The 23246-nt window shown below is 42.8% G+C and overlaps 1 protein-coding gene across 4 annotated transcripts in view; it reads right to left on the bottom strand.

The window, feature by feature from the left end:
* The window catches only part of Dab1 (DAB adaptor protein 1), a 1119830-nt gene that overhangs the window by 561125 nt on the left and 535459 nt on the right, over positions 1-23246 (bottom strand). For all 4 annotated transcript variants that reach the window (XM_075945176.1, XM_075945172.1, XM_075945177.1 and 1 more), the window contains one exon: positions 15887-15959. The gene's annotated coding sequence lies outside the window, so the exon portion shown is untranslated. The remainder of the gene's footprint in view (positions 1-15886; positions 15960-23246) is intronic.

The raw sequence follows: 23246 nt of genomic DNA, 5'->3' as shown, positions 1-23246 counted from the left end.
TAGGAATCTGGGTTGAATCATGTCCTCCCCCAAGTTCCCCTTTATAATAGATCAATTTATTAAAATATTTGCTTACATCTTTATTGCCGGGGGTTCTGTGTATATGTATGGGACCTGTATGTGGGTACCCACAGAGGCCAGCAGAGAGCATTGGATCCCCTGATACTCGAGTTGCAGGCAGTTGTTAGTTGTCTGATGTGGGAGATAAGAACCAGCGGAGTTCCCTGAAAGAGCAGGAAGTTCTCTTAACCTCTGAACCACCTCTCCAGCCCTGCTCTCAAATTTTTACAAAGGAGACCCGAACTCCACTTTGATAGCTTTTAGACATTGGTCCCTAGAAAAGCAGTAGGGTTAAGTGAGGTTATAGGGTAGCATCGTGATTCCATAGGATTGGTGTCCAAGGAAAGGATTGGATACCATAGTATGCTGTTCTCTTTCAGAGTGTGCACAGAGGAAACACCGTATGAGGACACAGAGAGGGGGCAGCTGGCTAACATTCAGGAAAGAAGACACTTTGAACGTCTTCCCAGAACTGTGGGAAATGGATGTCTGTAGTGATATTTTGTTTGTGTTTTAACAAATAAAGTTTGCCTGAAGATCAGAGTACAGAGCTAAGACCCTAGAGGCCAGGCAGTGGTGGCACACACCTTTAATCCCAGGAGGCAGAGGGGTCTCTGCTACTTCAAGGCCACCCTGGGCTACCTGAAATTGATCCAGTTTAAAAGAGAAACAGAGTTCACACAAAGGTGAGCCCAACACTTGGGATTCCACACCTTTAATCCCAGCGCTAGGGAGGTGGAGACATGGCTGGGTGGAGAGAGGAATAAGGCAGGAGGAGACAGGAGCTAAATGCAGCGTGAGGAGCAGTGTGGTCTGAGGATGCAGTCTGAGGATACGGCTTGAGGACAGGAATGCCCCTTTGGTCTGAGCATTGGTAGAGGAAAGAACTCTCTAGTGGCTGGCCACTCTGCTTCTCTGATTCTTTAACGTTCACTTGCTGATAGCTGACTCGAAGATTTTAAGACCAATTAGAATCTGTGCTACCGATATCTACTTGTTATACCATCAGTCAAAGGACAGTGGTTCTCAACCTGTGGGTCGCCACCCCTTTGGGAGTCGCATATCAGATCTTCTGCGACTCAGATATTTACATTACAATATATAAGAGTAGTAAAACTACAGTTACAAAGTAGCAATGGAATAATTTTGTGGATGGGGTCACCACAACATGAGGAACTGTATTGAAGGGTCCCAGCATTTGGAAGGTTGAGAATCACCGGTCTAGAGTATTATCTCTTAACAGCCTGAAAAGACAGTATAATGTGCACATAAGGACTTCAAGAGAGACTTGAAAAACATTTGAAAGATACCTTGATTTTTATGTTTAAAACATGGGCCAATGTTGAAAGCAAAGCAATCATGGGTTAGTATTATTATAACCCAGACAGGCCGTGATGCTACGAGGCAGTGGCGGCGTGATGAGGAGTGACTGGATTCTGAATTTCTGAATGCAGCAGGAAGGTAGAGCTGACAGAGTGTGCTTGGCGTGAGATCTATGGTATGACTAGAGGTGGACTATCCAAGGTTTCTGGCTGAGCGCCTTGAGAAACCGGAGTTGCCATTCATGAAGATGGGGAGGTTGTAAAATAAAATCTGGAGTGGATAATCACTTGTTTGGTTTGGGATTTTTGAAACTTGACCTTCTAGTACGTGCCCAGTAGAGATGTTTGAGGATGCAGATGGAGTCTTGAGTTCAATATGGATGGAGAGAAGAACGTGGAACTCATTGGCATGTCATCAGCAATTGTACAGGATGATCAAATTTCCATGCAATCAAAATCTGCCTATCTGTCAGCACATGAATAAATCAGCTGAGGTCTTTGCATAGCTCCAACCAGCAGCTTCTTTCCAGCACTCCCACGTAGACTGAGTCTCTTTCCTCTTTGTGCTTTGCTAATAATATGCTTTGCCATTTTAAAATGAGAGGAGACACCATCTGTCAACATTTGCATCTGTTTTACTCTTTCCATAGCATAGTACAGGGTTATCCCATTTGCCAAATCTATCGATGGGCTCACTTAACTTAATTCTACACTTGATGTGTGGGGTACTGTGTTAATGACACAATAGAAAAGATGTATTTCTCAGTTTTCAGAGATCCATGCATAATGATAGAGGCACATATGTGTAAATGGAGTCATGGTATCACAGCAGAAAGGGGAAGCCCAATCCAGCCTTCTTGAGCCAGCAAACTCTTCAAAGAGCAAATAAATGCCCATCTCCTTCTAAGGGGTGGGGTATTGGTGGGTCAGATGTGTAGAGACAGCTGAGATTCATCACAGAGCTAACGGGTATCTTGAGTTGTAAACTGGAACCATAGAACAGGCTAGTTAATGAGTTAACCGGGAATACAGGATTCACAAAGACACAGTGCTTGGACCAAGACCTCTTCAGACCTGTGGGTACCCACTTACAGGTCCATACATGCACACACAAGCAAAGACACACAGACACATACCCACAGAGATAGACACATACTCACACATAAACTCAAAAATTAAATCTATTGTAAAACAGAATTTGTACAAATCCTATGTGACCCACATGATCATGTGCACAGTCCTTGGCATATGTGGGTCTTCAAAAATCATAAAGGAGCAAGAATGAACTTCTACCTTGGTGAGAAGATCAGGTAGAAGGGAACAATGAGTGGTCTTGTTAGAGGTGCTATTTATAAAGTAGTGTCACAACTTGTCTTAATTTCTATAATATCCAATATGAGGAAATACATATAATTATATGTATATTCTAAGCCAAAGTATCTGTATGTAAACACATATATGCATATATGTATATAAACATGCATATATACAAGCTTATATGTGTACGTATAAGCACATATATGTATATGTTTATACATGTTTATCAACATGTGTGTATATGTATGTTTATATATGTATACACATATACATATATTCATTTCAGATATAATTGAGATGAGTTAAATCTAGCAAAAAAGCTAATCTTAAATAAGAACCCTCCAGAAGTGAGGGTGGGTCAAACCTCATCAATAGCTCACCTATTTAATAGGTTATTATTCAGTCACTTAGAATGCTTATTGCTGAGGTATTCAGTCACACTGATGAATGCTTTTAAGGGAAAGAAACCAGAGTATATATTCATATATCTTTCTTATGGCATTAATATAAAATAAAACACTAAAACAATCTAAAGGCTGAGCGAAATTCATCCAAATGAAGGGTAATGGTTATTTTCTGTCTTGTATTTAATTTCTAAGCTCTGTGTACTGTGTTTCATTTAGAAATAGAATGAATACCCCGCCTAGGAAGCACAATAGAGCCAATCCTGTAAGACAGCTCCAAAGTTGTGAATAGGGGAGAGCTGTCCCCATTACTCATCTGTCATATGATGCATGGACAGGGGAGAGATGCCTTCCCCCATTCCCCAACCCTGCCCATCAATGCCTGAGGCAGGTAGGAAAGCTGGCCCTGAGGTCATAAGAGCAGGAAAGCTGTCCCTGCCCCTTATCAGCTGCAGCATCCTGGAGTGTGGCCTCTACTCCACGCCTGGACAACACAGTAGAGCTGGCCCTGAGGGTGTAGGTGTGGGAGAACCAACCCTAGGATGTGAAAGTGACAGAACTGGCCGGTCCCTTGCTCATTGCTACAAAGGGTGGGGGGGGGAGGGGGCATCTATCCAGTGCAGTGCATGAGAGCGCACCCTGATGGTGAGGACAAGGGAGAGCTGACGGGCTGATCAATCCTGCAAATACCCAAGCCCAGAACCAGGGTTATGAGCTGGTCCACCCAACATTCAGCCCATCTGTAACCTGTTGGAGCATGTGAAGGGTCAAGTCCTGCAGACCAAAGGCTGTTGGATCGCCATGACACAGGGCAACGACAGGATAACCAAGAGGAGTTCCAGTGAGGGTCAGAATTGATGGTGTAGCAGAAACCAGAGACCTTGAACCAGTCCAATGTCCCTTTGCAGTGAACACTTGTAGGTAAAGATATATGGATGAAAGGGCTAATGTATGACTCACTGTGTCACACTACAGCTTCTATGACAAGATTAATTTTTCTTTCTTTTTTTCTCTCCCTCTCTTAACTTTAATTTATTTTTGGGAGGTTGCAAGGGTAGAGGGCAGATACAAAGGGGCATGGAAATGAATGGGATGGAGATGCATGAGGTGAAAGACACAAAGAATAGAAAAAGAAAGTTAAAAAATAGAATGCATAAATACACAGTCCATATGGTTCTAATAAAATCATATCTTGTTTCTTTTCATTAATAAAAACAATAAATCATGTGTGATATTTTTATTAGAGTTAAATGCAGAGATAAAAATCAGTGTTTATTCATATTTCTTTTTAGGGAGTGGGCCTGGTAGGTGTTGCTGGGTGAGGAACCCCAGGCTGTATGGCTGGCAGTTGTGGGGAAGCATGCCTTTTGAGGTGGCATGCAGGCTACTCTGCTGTCCCATGATGCTCTCTGCTAGCACACAGATCTTCCTGCTCCTGGTGGCATTTTGGGTGGATCCAGTACAAATATTGTCATTCTCAAAGCTTAGCTTTAGCATTAACTTGGGATCAGCAATTTGCAGGGCCGGTGCAGAGGAGCTCAGTTCCCCCAGGGTCTTCTCCTACTTGCTAATCCATAGGATCAAAGATAGGCTCATGGCCTTGAGGCATCTGTCCACGAACTGGTCTGTGAGACACCAAGCACTTTAAGGGGGAATGTGAAGGGCATGGAGGAGGTATTCACCAGAGGAAAAGGCAGAAGGACTCCAATGAGAAAAACGGTGGAAAAGACTCAGTTATACACAGGAAACAGACATAAGAGACCGATCCAGTGTGTCTAGAAAACAAATTCAGAGGGGAGTGTGTGTGAAGGATGAAAAGGAGAATTCTATAGAAATGCTTGGAAAGTTAGGAGGAATTTTAATCTTTCCCAAGGAGCTCTTTCAGTTCCAGCAGGCAAAGGGAAGCCATAGGAACACCTGAAGCAGAGGCATGCCCTGTCTCTGTGATTTATCAGGATGTTGGAGTGTGAAGAAGGGTTGGGAGCAGTGGGATAAGAGAAAAAACTTCTAGGAGGCTCTTCAGAAATCAATATGACATTGAATTGAGGAAAACCTCATTTAATGCTGAGTCATACTCAGAGCCTTGTACTGGGAGGTTTACAAAGGGTTTACAGGCAAGGCCCCTGCCTCCAAGGAACTTACATTCTAATGGGTGACCAAAGGATGTGTTTGAGTCTACTTCAGAAAGGGAATCAACAGGCACACTTGATGCGAGATGCAGTTCTGTATGCTGTGAATATTGTTTATTACCATTGGTTAATAAAGAATCTGCTTTAGCCTATGGCAGGACAGAATATGGCTAGGCAGGAAATCCGAGCAGGAGAGGAGGGGAAGGGAGAAAGAAGGCAGAGTCAGGGAGACATCAGCAGCCACCTGAGAATGTAAGCCTCGTGGTAAAATATAGAATAATAGAAATGGGTTAATTTAAGTTGTAGGAGCTAGTCAATAATAAGCCTGAGTTAATAGGCCAAACAGTTTGTAATTAATATTGAGCCTCTGAGTGGCTATTTGGGAGCTGGCGAGTGGGCTAGAAACCTCCAGTCACACCCATAAGATAGAGTGATATCAGGACAGAATGCAGAGTCTGGCAGAATCTCCATTGCATAGGCCATCCCCCACAATTCACAACCTTTGCCTTCCTAATTGTAGCTAAAACACAGGGCCCATATTATACTGTGAAAAGCAGACTTTCTGAAAATGGGTGATCTCTCCTTGTGTGCCGTTTGTGGGTTCTGTTCTGAGTAAGTTCCATCACAGGCTGCAGTGTGCAGAAACATGGAAAGGGGGAGAGAAGGGCTTTGGACAGAAGAAGCGATAGAGAAGCAGAACTCATAACCTTGAGATTCAGTTTTGTTTCATGTGTTATGTGACGTAAGGTACTTCTCCACTGGAGGACTTGGTTTCTTCAAAAGGAAGCTGAGATTTCTCATCTCTGACATCCTTCAGGCTCCTAAGGTGGCTGGAATGAAGAGGATGCATCAAATGACGCAATATAGTATCTATTCGTATTTCATATCTAACTATACTATACTAGCATATTTCAGAACCATTATTCATTACCAAGTACTTTTACATAGATGGTGAAACAGCTTCTTACTCGCATGCTTACAAAGCTGAATGAGTAGGGGCAGGATGACCTAGGAGCCAGATACACACAGCTAAAAAAGGGTCAAAGGGATCCCAAAGCCAGGCTTTATCTCCACAGCCTTTTCCACTCCAAAGGCTCCGCACCCTCACTATTAGCTTATGTCTCTGCTCAGATCAATTCATGCTTAGGATGGAACAATTCAAGGACAGTATCAGTGGAGTTAAATGCATTCAGCACTAAGGGCTCACTAACAGGGAAGAATGGCTCCATGCTATTCAACCTAATTTGTGATCCATCTGGGAACACTACTTCAGTGGGAAACCTAGTACTCCCCAGCTAAGAGGCACTGATAAATAAAGACACCAACATTAGTGCAACACTTTGGACCCTGGCTCTATACAGGAGGTGGGGTGCAAAGGATGGGGTCATGGTGGAGGAGATTGGCTCCTTTTGGAAGAACTACCTGTAGTATTTTGTGCTTCGCTCAACTTACAATGTTTCTCCCTTTATAAGGAATCTTATAATTGATTTCTGCTAAGCTCCGGATGCATTTTCCTTAACTTTTTCTATCACTTTCTGGTTGGGGCACAGGCCACCTAGCATAATTTCTAAGGAATACTTTGATCTCACTCACTTACTTGTTTACTCTGTTCAGAACACACCTGCTGCATCCCTGACTACTAATAACCAAATCGCCATCCCTGTAGTGATCTCATTATCTATGCCTGTTCCCCAGGGGATGCAGGCATTTCTGTACAGGAGGATTGTTAGCATTCTTTGCATACCAGTAGCTCCTCTGCTAGCCAGCTGGTGCCTACTTTGACATTGCTCATCCAAGCACTATCAGGTCAAATGCCAAATGGAGGTCCTGGGACACTTCCTTATGATGCTGGTGTTACTGTGAGATGCCTGGTCCTTTACCTCAGTCTCCCCTCTGCTCTAGCCCTCTGTTCATCCCCCTTGGTCTGAACTTACCATACTTACAGTCCCTCCATGTAGCCCCAGCCTTCTCTTATTAACTATGGGGGTCTCTTGTATCAAATTCATTTTCCCCTCAAAACTAAAAATAAAACTCCTCATGTTACAACTTCGTTGCCTGGAGACAACAGTCAGCTCTTCACATATGGGCAAGACCCCCCACAGCAGTGCCAATTTAATCTTGTCTGTGGCTTCCTTTGAATGGGATACCTTGGGGAAGTGAGGTGTTATGAACATCAGCATGTTAAATCTTTAGTGAAAAGCAATTCTTCTGGGCATTCTTTCCCTAATTCATTTTTGTCCCAGATGCTGACAAAATATCGTTATATTGTAGATGTTCCCCTTGAGATACTTCACGATTCAAAAACACATGCACCTACCACCAGGCATTTCCTGAGGACCTACTATGGGCCAGAAATTGTGTATATTATTTATTTGATGCTTGAGATAGGACAGAATAGAGACAACGGAGCTATTTTTAACTCTTGGCTGTTGTTCAAGGATAAATGTGCACAGAGAAACAGGATGAAAGGCCATAAAAGCAATTTCAACCATGGACTTAACCTCTCCGCATCTTTGCCTAGGATCCGTGCACTTGCTAATGACTGAGATTTTTCTACCAAGTGTGTGTGATCATGATTGGCTGTTCACACCACACATCAAGATGATCTCAGCATCACCTCTTCTCATCTGAGAGGACAGCTGTTCTCTTAGAGAGGACACTTCCGCGGCTCTTTCAGGAAGGCTTCGCTGAAGCATATTTAATTGTATACCTTGGTTGTGCCACTTTTTAAGGCTCTCCGTTATAGCATATAGAGCATATAGTTCCTTTTTGTAGTCAGTTTTATGGTAGGTTCTTTTGTCATGACTATTTTCTTTAGGCTTTTTTTGTTGTTATTACATGACTTCAAGGGAGAAAATTGTGTGTATTCATCTTTACACATAGAGACATTTATAAAGAAACTACTAGGCATTCAATTACTTCAACTATTTTAAGAAAGAATATAGGGAAAATTGGCTATAGTAGACGCTGAATATAGTACAGGAATTTGGGCTACTACCATTTGAGGTATCTATTTAAAGAAATATGAGTTTCCATATAGTGTCTGACTTCAAAATATACTAGAAAAAATAGTTAAAACAGCAGCATAGTATTATACCAAAATCATCAAACTGGCCAAAGAAACAGAACAGAGAACATGAAAACAAAACAGAACTTGATTTTCTACAAAGGCTCTGATACTAGCAATAGCACTGAGTAAAAGATGGTTTCTTCTATAAATGAGGCTTAGTTAATTAGATGGCTAAATATAGAAAATTAAACTAGATTCCAATTTCTCACTATAGACACATATATCAGATAAAACTGATTTAAAATTTAAGACCGAATTCTGAAACTGCTAGAAGAAAATATGGGAGACATATTTCATTACATTGGTATGGTCAATTATTTTTTAAATTTTTTTATTTATTTTTGAAATTATAATTATATAATCTTCCCCTCTCATTTCCTCTCGCATCACTTCTTTTTACTAGACCCCAAACCACAGTTAACAAAAGGGAAAAAATTATTTCTAATCAAACTAAAAAGATTTTATGCAAAAAATAAAATTAATCAGTGGATACGACCTATAGATTGGGAGAAAATATTTATAAACTGTGTATATGACAAGGGATTAGCATCAGAATACATAAAGGACCCCAAACCTTCAGTACAAAACACTAACAAGAACTTAATTGAAAAATATGCAAAGGACTTGAATTGAAAATGTCACTCCAAAGACAATATACAGGTTTGAGGATATGGCTCAGTCGACAAAATACTTGCATAGCGTGTACCAAGTCCTGGGTTCAGTTTCCTAGTAAGTCATAAGATGGATATGATGACACATTCTTATAATCCCAGCACTCTGGAGGTAGAAGCAGGGGGATTAAAAGTCCAAGGTCAAAGCCAACATGAGCTCCATAAGGCCCCACTTGAACAACAAACAACGTATGTGTTCATACTAGATATGCACACACAGAGAGATATGAAAAATGTTTTACATTACAAATCATACGTAAATGTAAGTAGAGTGATAATGTCATATCAAAGACAATAACTGATGCTGGCATGGATGTAGAGAAATGGAACCCTCGTATGCTGTCAATGAGAATGTATATTGGCAACTCATTGAGCAAAATACTTCGGTGTTTCCCCCAGATAGCTGAAACCAGGGTTATACAGGAATCCAGCATTCTTACTAGTTATTTATCCAAGGGAAATGAAATCAGTATGTTGAAGAGACATCCAGACTCCTCCTGTGTTTACTGTGATTGTTCACAACAGCCAATATAAGCAATCAGTGTAAGTGTCCCCCAATAGATCATTAAAGAAAATATGATATGTATACAGGTTAGGATACCACAAAACCGCAGGAGACACTGTCATTTGCAGCAGCATGGATCACCCTGGGGGACATCACATTAAGGGAATAAGTCTGTCACAGGAAGACAAATGCTACATAATCTCACCGATTTGGGGGAATCTAAAGAAGCTGATCTCATCAAACTCAGAGGGGGCAGGGAGTCAAGAGAGGAGAGGATGATGGGAGACAGCAGTCAATAGGTGGGAACTGCCGCAATGTGGGAGGAGTGAATTCTGCTATTCAATGGCATCGCGGGATTACAGTTAACATTCTGCCAAAATTACTAAAAGGATGATTCTGTAGGTTCTTGTCATAAGGAAATGCACATGATCAAAATTGTAGACTTACTAAATACCATGATTTGAGTACTATAAAATGTATATATTAATCAAAGCCTCACAGGGTACACATATGCATTCACAATCATGTCCCAGTTAAAATCAAAATAATCTTAACAAAAATAGTGTTCTGATTCGCTACTCTTTTGAATTCTAAAGTTCAACTTTCTCTGTGACAGAATTGGGTACTGAACATGCAGTCATGTCTAGCCAAGCACCACACTACTGAGTTACATGCTCAGACTTCTGTTTACTTTGTATTTTGAGATAGAGTTGCACTGAGTTGCCCAGGCTGGCCTTGAAACCCCTCTGTAGTCCAAGCAGGTCTTTATCATGGGGCTGTCCTGTCTTGCCTTCTGAAGAGCTGAGTGGCTGGGATTACAGACCTGTGTCACTAGATCTAGCCAAACTCACCCTTTGGTCACTACCAGCTTCCTGTACCTCAAACATGAGCTTGTTCTAGCTGTGAGAGACAGACTGAGATCAGTCGACCCTTCAACACTTAGAGCTGTTCAGTCTGCCGTGAGTGTGCCCATTCTACACCTGAGGTCCTCTGAGGTGAAATCAGCAGATGAAGCCAGCACTCTGGGGTCGCCGGAGACCACACCCATCTTCTGAGTCTGAGTCTGTGTGATTCCCCATGCTGCCACCCTGTGCCTTGTGAAAACCGAGATAAGGCATTGTCTTCAAAAGATGCAGGGAGATGGAGTAACAGAAAGGCTTCTGTGGTATCCTACATATGGGCTTAATTTTTATCTGGAGTCTTATGTGAAAGTTTACCTGGTGAGAAACAGAAAGACTGTAAATGGATGGAGCCCAGTATAGTTAAAAGTTGTGAAAGGATTTAGGATGGAGAGGGGGAAAATGATGAGAGTGTGGGGTATATCTTGGCCTGAAAAACATCTTCAGATTAAAAGTGTAGTTCTTTCTTGCAACAACATAGACATGCAATGGTCTGCCCCATGAAAGAGAATTCTGCATTATGACAGCTCATGGCTATCTGTAGCAGTGAGGGATCAACCAGAGACACAGAAACAAGCACTATTTGATTAGTTGTATGTGTGTTTTATGTGTGTCCATGTGCATGTGTATTTGTATGCATACACACACATACGTCCTAGTGATTGATTTTCCACACAGGTGAACATTCAATGTATGTAAATATATATTTAATGAGGGCATATGTGCTATTTATTTAGTCAGGGTGATGCAGCTGTGGGAGCAGTTTAAGCCCTGCGGTCTCACATTTTGTGCTAGAGCTGAAAGTCTGCTCAGCAGGGCATTATGAAGGGAAATGGATACAACAGAGAGATCAGAAATAGCAGAGCATGCTGGAGAAGGAGCTGAAGCCTCAGAGAACTTACTGGAACCTTGGTGTCTATAGCCTCTCAGCTTGCTGATGTGGGTGACATTAGGTAGAGTGAGGTCATTTGAGTCTTGAACATCTTCCAAAGGCTCATGTCCCAAACCCTTGGTCCCCAAGCTAGAGTTAGTGAGAGGTGGGACAACCTTTAAGAGGTGGGGTCTAATGAGATGTTCTGGGTTGCTAGGAGAAAGGCCCTTGAAGGTGCTTGTGGGACCTTGGCTTCTTCCCCTTCTCCTTTGCTTCTGGGCAGTCAGCTAAACATCCTTTTCCCACCATACTCCTATCACAACATGCTTGCTGCCTTACCACAGGCCCAGAACAACATGGCTGACCAACCACGGCCTGGAGCTTTCATATCTGTGCCCCAAGGCCAACCTTCTCCTTAAGTAAGTTGATTATCTTAAGTATAGACCTACTAAGCAGCACATGGAGGGGGATGGGGAAGCAAGGAGAGAGCAAGGGAATAGAGGGCCCCTGTAGGCCACAGTGCTGCTTCAGGCCAAGTGACTGAGCTCTAGCAAACAGCAGCCTGGAGCAAAAGGGCTGGACTTCTCTGTCTCCAAATCTCCCAAGTCTTCTTGGGGCCACTTAACTGGGAAATATACTAGAGACTATGTTCTACGTAGCATCCTTCAATCTAGCCATGTTAGCATATTACAAAACTCCCACACTTTCAGGACATGACCCAGCAACTGGGAGAGAGTTGACTTAGCTGAAGAAACCTCAGAAATCTGATTGGTCGGTATCCCAGTCACTTTAGCAAAGGAGGACTTTCAGGATCTCACACATCAGCTCCCCTCAATACCTTTGTTCCTCTGTCTTTCAAAGAGAGCTGTAACAGAAAAAGTCTCCACAGCATCTTCTTTGCTACCAAACAATCAATATATTTGCATCTAAAGATTTCTAATAGGAAGGCATCATTATAAGCAACAATTAAGAGCTGACAATAGAAATTAAGAGTATATCATGTGCCAGGTCCCTTCATATGCATTATCTTGTTGGATTCTTTCAATAGTCCTGAATGAAAACTATCTGTCTCCTGATATAAAAGTTGAATTTCAAAGAGAGTGACTTACTCAATGTCAAATAGCTGTTATGAAGTAGATATCTGAATCCCAGACGTTCAGTTTTGGAAGGCAACCTCATCACCACCATCAAACATCCCAGATAAAGGAGCTGCCACATTGTTAGGAATCCTATTTAAACACTGACGGCAGAGCTGCCGGCTATCTAGGCTCTCCTCCTTCTTTTAAGTTGGCAAATATGTGACTTTATGTCAAGAAAGAGGGAAACACAGATTACAGAGGGAGTCTGAGAAGATAAAATGAAACAAGGAGGTCGATAGGAGGCACCAAGGGGGTGGATTAAATAAAGAAAAGGAAAGGCAGGATAGCAGGGGAAATATTTCCTGTCTCGGAAAGGAGGCTATGGATCAGTGGTTAAGAGCACTAGCTGCTCTTCCACACAGACTAATTCGGATCACAACTCATGGCAGAAGACTCACAAGCACCTGCAACTCCAGTTCCAGGGCATCTGCCCCCTTTTTTGGCCTCTGTAGTTAACTGCACGAGCGCACGTGGTGTACACACCCATCCAAGCACACATACATACATGTAAATAAGAATAAGTCTTAAAATACACTTCTTGCCTCAATACTATTTCCTTACCAAGAGGAAAGGCATAATGGCTGACCTCTGATAGCTGCAAGTGGAGATAAAGCAGGCAAAATCAAATGGACATGATAAACAAATCGTCAACAAAGGAGAACTTTCAAAGGGAACTGACAAAAAGCTAAAAATAACACCGAGGAATTGGAACATTAGCTTCAGCATTATGCATCATGCATCTGGGCCTCCTCAGGTCCCTCCAAGGGCAGGAGAGAGGACAAACACACGGTGGAGCGTGGAAACCTTGATGTCATTGAGCCTATGCTGGTGCACAAGGCTTCTCTTGCCTGTGGTCCATTGCTGCTGTAAGTTGGTGGCCCTCTGTAGAACGTCTGTTTTGAATTTCTTCTCGTCCAGCACAAGGCTGCTTCCTCTGAGGTCTAGCTCAAATCCCCCTGCCCCCGTCCCTTTCAGCACACTTCCAAGCATTGCTTTCCTGGGGTTGTTCTCATCTGTTACACTGGTGGTCAATTGTTTTCCTACTGAGCTTTGAGTGAACAGATCGTATCCTGAGCTTTTCTTGTTTGCCTTACTGTCATTGCAAGTGCCTGAGGGTAACACTGTAAGGCTTAGAGCCACTTCACGGGTCTCTCCTTTATGTCTCCCATGCTATCTCCTAAGCCTGGATTGCCTTCCTTTCAAAGGAGGCTCAGTGTTCACCTTACCCTCCAGCCCTATAGATTGTACTCCATTGCCATCTCTTCCTAGGAATGAGCCACCTTTGAAATATCCCCTTCTCCATCTTTGGGGGTCACGTAACTTCATAGCACTGCACCTTGACACCCATGATTCATCTCAATTTCAAAGGCACAGGCTTGCAGAGCTGGAGACGTGGTGCTCTCTCCAAGCTTGCCCCTGGATGTGGATATCCGGGACTCCAACCGCCTTCAAAGCCATGCTTCGTACAGACCCAAAGAAGTCCTTAGAGGAACCTCCATTCCTAATACGTTAGTTTATCTGCTCGCCATTCCTAAATGAATAAACCAGGAGAACATAGCCAAGTCCCTTGACCTTGACTCAGGAAGGAACAGAACTGCCTCAATGTTTAAAAGCTAAGATTTTGAAATAGGACAATAAGGACACGGCACATGTGTGATATATACATTCTTCAACACTATTTTGGGGTATATTAATCTTCTCTGAAATCAGAGGCGATAGATATCATTCTTCCCATTTTGTAAGTGTACCAAGAGAGACTGGAAGGACTAGACAGACACATTGGGCCATAGCCACTTAGTAGCAATGTTTAAAATTATACCAACTTCCTGAGTGTAGGCAGGGTCCACTGCCTTAAAGGTTCTACTCCATTTGTATTTACTGATGCCAAACTTTGAGGTCATTACATAAATATTTTTTTCACTTTATGTCTATAGCGTCAAAGATTTCTGAGAGATTTATTAGACAAGCAACCTAGAAAAGGGAGCTGTTTCTGGAAAAGGCTGTTCCCCAGACTTCCTCAGAAAACCTTAATTTGTCTTTCTAAATCCACCCCATCTCAGAGAATAACTTCGAGGATGAAAAAGCAACAACAAAAGATCAAATTCAGGCCTGCTTTGGGTGGTCACCTCTTCTACCCATTGTGGTGAACTGTGGGCTTTCCTCAGGCCTGACGGCTGCTGAGCGAGTCAGCTCATCTGAGCACCCTGGGCAGCCTACAGGGCGAGGGCTCTCTGGCTACAACAGCGTTTCTCATTTAACTCCTCTCATTAGAGGAGGCTGGGGCACAAGGCAGCGGAACATGTCACTAAGTTATAAAAGATATGCCAAAATCGACAGCCGAGGAATCCCAGCCCCCTCCTTCTCGGCTGTAGAAACTTGAAGAAAAATGTTCTCGGCCTCCTCCCTGGGTCACTGAAAGGACTGGTGGCATTTGAGTCCCTTGGAGTCATTAATTTCTTATGTCTTCAGTGGATCCTCATATTTGAAATGATTTTTTTTTCCACGAGGCTCACATCCTTGGCCCCCCAGTTCTCTCTCCAGTCTCTTGCTCCCTAAGGTCCCATAGCTAATAGCTTCTCCTGCTTGTATCTGCCTTGTACCCTCACATAAACTGAAAACGATAAATATATTATCTAGGCTTTTTAGCAGACCATTGTTTAATTTTCTATGCTTGTCTGGCTGGGGAAGAGATGAATATTACCTTGTGGAGAATAAGACTTCTATTCCAGCGAAGGGGGGCGGGTGGTTGGGCGGTAATCTATGGCAGAAAGGCAACGCTCGGCTCATGCTAAGAGGCAGAGCAGCTAATTAAAAGTGTTGGATGGAACATCCATCCACCAGTGTGTGATTCATTCAGCACAATCCCCAGTAAACAAGAAATAGATATTAGAACAGATGCTTCTAATTTGTCAAAGGAATGAGCGTTTTCAATTGTACCTTCCCGGCTCCTGTATGAGCTCCATAATTCAGTGTTGCCATCATTTAAAAGTTTGGGAACTCAAAATGATGGTACCTGTCTCTTCGCCTCATAAATCCCCAAGTCTGTTACTTAGGTCGGAACATTTGTCTTACCCATGGTTTAACTTTATGGTCAACAATCAACCATGCCTTCTTCCCTTGGTAAATGTATTGGAATGGCTGCCATTTGAGAAAAGACAGCGCACATTGTTGTTCGTAAGTGAGACCAGCCTTAAAGATTCTGTTAGAAGAAGCTAATACATCCAGACAGAAAAACCTGGGGCTCCTGATAGTATTTACTAGGTACTTAAAGAAAGAAGAAGAAGGATCAATACTCCTTCAAGTACAAACGAACTGGACCAAAGGTAAGTCACTTTCCATGACAACTTCCAAGGATTCTACGAGCCCTCTAACAGGTTTAAAGTACGATGACACATACACAAGCCATCATTGCTTCATGAGCACCCGGACACATTGATGAGCCACCTTCCCCACGATAAAGATTTTTCTCCCATCAGAAGGATCAGACTCAAGTGTTTACCTTTTGTTGTGCAAAAGAATCCTTCAATCATGAAGATTTAAAGTTCTGGTTCGCCACCATGTCTTGTTGAATACTGAAACCAAACAAAAGATGAGAATAAGAAAATCTAAGCTTGAATTATTTAAGGATGTTCTCTCTCCCCAATGTCTGCCAGCCTCATTTCACACACAGGCCCAGAGAATTTGGACAATGATACAAAGGTCACTACCACTGTCATCGATGACAACCCAACAAACAATCATTACTAAAGGTATAGTCTAGACAGGTACAGTATGCCTGCTAAGAGGGGGTCAGGATGTTTATGGATCTTTTTGAAACTCATGGGCACACCCTTTAATCCACAGTTTGCCTGGATTATTCACCTTCTGGATTTTTTTTTTTTCGAGACAGAACTTCTCTATAGCTCTGGAGCCTGTCCCGGAACTAGCTCTTGCAGACCAGGCTGGCCTCCAACTCACAGAGATCCACCTGCCTCTGCCTCCTGAGTCCTGGGATTAAAGGTGTGTGCCACCACCACTGGCCTGGATTTGTTCTTAAGGAAACCTTAAGTGCAGACCCATATTTCTATGTAGAAACGTTTAGCATCGTTATTTGTAAGAGGGAAATAGTCAGTGGAAGCCTGGTGACATGAGTGGTGGGACTTATGCAAGGCATGGTATTATGTATATTTAAACATAAGAGTAGAAATTATGAAATATAGAAAATATGTTTTTATGATGTAGCAAAATTGTTGCTAGAGTTTGAATTCTCCTATGGAGAAGTTTAAAATAGAACAGTGAAGACCTCTGTGGCATAACTGTAGGTTTTTCTCTTATTTTTTTTTTATGTTTTTCAAAATTTCTAACAAAGATCTCATTTTTTTTTTTTGCTGGATGGAAATAAATGTTTTTCTACCTCTAGCATCGCAATTTCCATGCCACTTCCCCCCCCCCCCACCTCCTTATTAAGCCGAGATTTCCCTCTTTTGTGAGTCCCTGGAGATCAGCATTCTGCAGGTGTCCCCTGGCACCGAGTTGCCCATTTCCCTCCCCACTTCCCTCTCGTCACGGGCTCCCCTGATAAAGTCATCATTCATCCTTGATCTTTGCTTCCCATGAGCCTAAACCAGAGGCCGAGCTGTCACTCAGTCAACCCTTGCGGCATAAAGAAACGACCGAGGGATGGAATAAACACTTCTTCAATGGGAACCACTCAGTCAAAGTCATCATGGTGATCACGGAAATTTTCTCTGGATTCACAGAAGAAGAGAGCAGGCAGAGAAGCAGCAGGGTTCACAGGCAACCACAAGACAGATGGAGGAGAGCCTGTAGTTGAAAATAACAAAGCCCCAACTGTAGTGGTCTACCACCGCCCAGGGATCTTTCAGTGTATTCCAAGACAAGAACCTGTTTCAGACAAGGATACGTTCTTATTGCCACTACATTACAATTCCATTCCTTTACATATTTGTGGTTAAAAATACATAAGCTAGGTAGGTGTTTGTTATTAGTTTTCATCAGCAATGGTTGGTTGACTCCCTGCCCAAAGGGATAGATTATACTTCTGTTTCATTGAAATTTAATAGAGTCTATTTATAAAACTATTGAAATATACACAGGGTTTTAATTTGTGGTTATATTTCTCTGGAGGAAGACCTGATAATTTGGGTAAACTCTGGCAAATGACTGGATCTTTATAATGCTCAATTTTTTCATAAATAAACGGATTTATCCTTCTTGAGTTTATTGTGAAAACAGATAGTATGACAGAACACAGGAAGTTTCAAAACAGACTTCAGGTTATGTCTTTGTTACATCAGTACCTGCCACTGTGGAACACATGCCCACCTTTGGCTTCAGTTTGTGTACCATGATGTACGCCAGGCCCCACAAGCCTTAGCTCATTTTGTATTCTTCGTATTTAGTGGGAAGGGCTCTCATTTTTGCACTTCACAATTCTTATTTTGGGGAATTTTTGTGAAACTGGTAATACTGTATTTTAGCGAAATCTCTTTTTCATTATTTAGCTGAAGGTTTATATGTGTTGTTGAAGATTTAGAAGATTGAACTGTCTGTATCATTGATCTCTCTCTCTCTCTCTCTCTCTCTCTCTCTCTCTCTCTCTCTCTCTCTTTTTTGTCTGTAGTGAGGATTCATTGTCCACTTTAAAAACGAGAAGACTCAAACAGAAATACCAGTAGCATGTGAGTGTAGACTCAAACCCAGCATGTCTAGTTCCAAAGCCTGGTCCCCTCTAACTGTGGGGATCCCCAGCAAACCAGCCTAGACTAGACACTTACCATGTCACACTGTATTCCTGGAGAGACTATAGCTTGAACTCTCTTCCCTCCAAGTTACCCTTAAGTGATCTCCTCTTTTTTTCCTTATGAACTATTTCAATTGTGAAGTTGAAGACAGATGTAATTATAAAAGAAAGTCATGTAGTGCCACCAGCCTGGCTGGATTTGAGCACTCTGCCTTCCCATCTATGCTCCAGGTCTTTCTCTTTTTGGATTGAACATTGTAGATGTACGCACACTCAGCTGTGAATGCTTTCTCAGTACCACAGTGGTAACAGCTATCCTAAATCACAGCGCCTGTATTACAGCCTCTAATACCCATTTGCATCTATAAACAATACAGCCAGGGCTGAATGTTTCAAAGCTTTCTGTAAGTGGTATTCAAACTGCAGGTGCCCATCAGGAGCCTCTTTATTTTGTCGAGTATTATTGTGCCAATACAAATGGAGATGAAACGTAGGGACTTCTAAGGTACATAGGCATGAGAACAAATTCAACCCTGAGTTTGCCAAGGCAAAGAGCAAATGGATCTTCAATATCACCGAGCCTCGTAGGTTGCTCCATAAAATGACGGCTGTGTTTATAGTAATCCAAGATTGCTTCACATTTTCATGTGACCATACCTTTCATGTTGTCCAATCATTACTTTTTAATTATTTTCAACTATGTGTGGCTTGCTAATGGGTATGTGGACATGAGCGCTGGTGGGGAGCTAGAGGCATCAGATCCTCTGGAACTGGATTACACTTGGTTGCGAGTCTCATCTGGGTGCTGGGACTCAAAACTGGGTCTATCACAGGAAAAGCATGTTCTCTTGACCACTGAGCCATCTCTCCAGCCCAGCTCTTCCAATCTTGTAAATGCAAAATACTTCGTAGTATTTTATTAGCACTTCTATAATTACTGGTAAGACAGATTTCTTCTGTATTTTAGTGGCCATGTATGTTTTTCCTCTTGCTATTTGCTTTTCTTTTTGCCCCAATTTCAATGGGCTTTGTACAGGAGGGAGACAAAATGAAGCAAGTAAAAAAGCCCAAATGCTAGTCTGTCAGTCGGATGGAGAGCGAGAAAAGACAGAGCAGCGAGTTTCAGGCTCAGCAAGAGACTGTTTCAAAAGCGAATGTGGAAAGGAACCGAGAAAGACACCTGACATCAACCCCTTGTCTCCAGTCCTACACACGTGCACACACCTACAGGTGCACAACTACCAGTACACACACATATACCACACACAAACACACATCTACACAAGACTGTGTCACTAGAAAGTTGCTGTTTGAGCATTTGTCTCACCTAGTTTTTACCTCTTTGGTAATTGTCACAACTCTGGAAGAACGTAGTAATTTTCACTAATATAATAAAGCTTGTATAATTCTGGACACATCATTTTCCCTTTCTAAACTTTAGTTAGTTCACCTGATTGCTGATGTGTTGCAGCGCTAAGCACTGTAAGGAAAGACCTTGACACAGTGGCTTCCATACAACAGGTAGAGATGAAATGGTAAGTCCATAATAAGGCTTGTTACACAAACTGTGATTATAGATACTTGCTAAGGATGTCTAAGATACACTCATGACCACATGTAGAACCACAGCATCCGTGTAGTCCTTGTGTCCAAGCTGCCAAGAAGTGAACATAGGGTCTAGGACCACAGGACCAGCTATGGACCCAGGATTTTAACACTGTTAATATACAAGGACTAACTATATCTCAACGAGAGCCACTGTAGGTGAACAGCATAAACAAGTCAGGGGCATTTCTCGTGAATAGCTGTCAAAATTTTATATCCAGATCAGCGGGGTAGCAGAGCTGGCACATGCACTAATTGTACCTAGAGTTTGCTAATTTGTATGCCTCCAACCACAGCAGAGGTACAAATGGTAAAAACCCTTAGAGGAATGAATCACAGTTTGAGATTTCTCCAGCGAGGACCATGAGACTTCTTAGCTTTCCTGAGTGTGGTAGACGTACATCCATCCTATCTGCTTGTGCTCCAACCAGACTGTAGTAAGAGATTTGGAATTTAAACAGCCCAAGCGGCATGCTGCTCCAATCCACAGCGACAGTGCAGCTACTGCTAGAAGAGTGACTGTATTTGTGTCTCCAGGCAGCCAGTGAGCAAGCGGAAACATTGTTAAGACATCAGGACGCTGGAAGACTTTGACCTCTACCGTAGATGAGTGTTGCTGTGTGCGTGTGCGCTGCATGCACTGATGAGAAAAATGCTTAAGTCAAATGCTTGTGTATGGGAGACTTGTTGACTCTGCCGAAAGGGTTCTGTAGTGGCTATAATTACTAGAATGGGTTATCTTTGTTCATCACATAAGAAATGATGAACAAACTGCAATTCATAGGCCTCGGGGCCCTACTTAGCTTTGAAGCATTGATCCACCAATGTATTTATCCACATACCCATTCACGTATCTATCCACGTATCCATCTATTCATCCTTTTATTCAATAGACGTTTATGAAGCCTTCTTACATTCCACACATAGTTTTAGACACTTGTTTTTAATTATTTTTTTTTTACATTTTTATTTTTTATGGTATTTCTGTGTGTGACTGTTTTGCCTGGATGCATATCTATGTACATTATGCATGCCTGTTCCTCATAGAGGCCAGAGAGGGTATCAGATCCAATGGAACTGGAATTACAGATAATTTGGAGCAATGATATGGCTGCTGGGAATTGGAGAGATTGCTCAGTGTCTAAGAATGTTGGCTGCTCTTCCAGAGACCCCAGGTTCCATCCCCATCTTTAGACACTTCTAACTCCTGGTGTTCATAGTCACGTGAGGACAGACTCACACTGAAAGAATAGAGCTGAGAACCGTTTATGACATGAGGACTCGGGAAGACAGTTCACCTCAAAGCCAATTTTACCAAAGTGAATGAATGTAACTGGTCTACTGCCCTATTGCTCCAACAACTGCTCCTTTAGCATGTCTCCTCCTGCTCCCACAGCTTGCAGTACCCCAATGTCTATGGTCTTTACCTTTGTCTCCATCTTGTACTATGAACCTATTTGGCTCTAAATTCCGGTACTTGTACCCTCAAGGTTTCCCCGTTCTCCAGGAAACCTCCTTCTATGTACCAGTCTCTGTTACCTGGGAGCCACAGCCACATCCCTGCAAGCTATACGAAGCAGCCTGTCTGATGAAGGCATTCTGAAAAGCTCCTGCACAAAACAATCACTTGGCCCTATGACCTAACATCTCCAGATGCCCCTGGAGCTACAAATCCCAAACATGCCTGCCGTGCGTGTCTCATGGCTGCAATTAAGAGCAGCCGGGCCGAAAGCGAATCTGCTGACAACACAGCCCGACAGGCTTCTACGGAGGCTGTAAAGAACCCTCGGCGGAGCACCCCAGTAAATCGTCTCTCTAATTAGTTTATTATTTCATTTGAGAGATCAAATACATAAATAAAATTAATAAACCCTGCAGAATAAGCGAAGCCCTGGAAAGAAAAGTATTTCTCAGGTCATTGCCTCCCATGCAAATATTACATGCTAGAATAATGTTAACACAAGGGAAGCTGCACTTGTTGCTTTATAGACCAGAACAGACCAGCTGCAGCTAGTGTTGGGGGCTGATGAGCCTCAGATGGGTCAGAAGCATGGGCGATGTTCCCTACTTTGTCACTATTGGTGGTGTGACCTTGAACAAGTCAGTTCCCTCCCTCATCCTACGAATGTGGTGGCTTATTCATGAGTAAAAGAAAATACTTGTACTGTACCAGATGTTTGCTCCAGCCCTGAGATTTCCTGATTGGGAGAATTAAGTAGAAATCAAAAATGGTATATTACAAACTGTCAATAAAGAATGCATGATGAAGATAAAATGGAGCCTGAAAAACCATTAGACTATTCCAGGCCGGAATGGAATGACTACAGAGAGACTCTAGGTAACATACAACCTGAACCCACCTTATAATGAAGAGTAAAGGGGGAGAGTTCAACTATGTTAAGGGTCTTTTATATGCTAAGACCATGTGCAGTACGTTCACAGATCCACCATGAGAAGCAAGAGCAGAGGGAATTAAAAAGTGTCAGATTTATATAAAACTTGGCTTTCTAACTCCTCAGTCGAAGGCTTTCTGTGAACAGTGTCTGGTAGTTCAGGCTGTCACCAGGACTCCAGGCAGAGCCCGCTGACTCTGGAGAGGTCCCATGGGTGGTGCTGTTTGGACAGCATTCATAGGTGAGGCTAGCAAGTGGAACGGAATGGAAAGGCAGAAATGCCAGTTTGGGGATGGTTCCCAGTGTCAAAGGGCAGCAGAGTGACCAATTCTCCCTTTCCATGGAAACCCTCATTTAACAGACTGACAGTGGGATTGACCTTTGACAGCTTACCACAGCACCTGTTTCCCTTGGTCCCCTTGCATGGACAGCATCTTCTCTTCTACTAGTATCTAGTGACTGACAACGTGGCTCAACTCTGCAGGGCCACGCCAGCTGCCGAGCCTGGCATGGTCTCTGTTGTGGCTATGACATTGTCTAGCTCCACCTCTGGCCAGTCCTGATTTCTGCACCTATCTCCATGCAAATGAACTCCAAGTCAGCTTCAAGGAAAAGTGCTGCAAAGCCCTTGGAAACAAAGATGCAGGCACAAGCCATTCAGGGGATGCCCCAAACGGGGGGATACTGACGGACTTGCGCAGAATAATATTCCCGAGAGCAACCAATCCTCACAGCAACAAGTTTACTCTTGGATAGTCCGGGCAAAAACCAGTGGCAGGAAAGGCATAGTGTCACCCTGTTTAAATCTCTCCATTGGGGGAACGTGAATCCAGAGGGTTCCACGAAGGAGGCAGGTTTCTGTGGTGGTGGCAGGTTGGCGACAATGCGGTACAAGGCTGATTTCTCTCCAAGGACAAAGGCTCTGTTGTTACTGAAGGTTCCTCTCTGTATGCAATGCTGGCTTGCCTCAGTTTTTTTACTTTGAAAACAGGGCTGACATAGGCTGATGGTACAGGACTATTGTCATCATGTACTGCTCAGCTTGACCCCAGATTTAGCAAACCTTTCTCTAGAATTCTCTCCAGAGAGGAAATGCAACAACAATATTTCAGGGCAAT

Source organism: Microtus pennsylvanicus, chromosome 13 (genome assembly GCF_037038515.1).
Source record: "Microtus pennsylvanicus isolate mMicPen1 chromosome 13, mMicPen1.hap1, whole genome shotgun sequence".
Classification (NCBI taxonomy): domain Eukaryota; kingdom Metazoa; phylum Chordata; class Mammalia; order Rodentia; family Cricetidae; genus Microtus; species Microtus pennsylvanicus.
The sequence above is the reverse complement of the archived record's forward strand: the minus strand, read 5'-3'. Positions and strand labels throughout refer to the sequence as shown.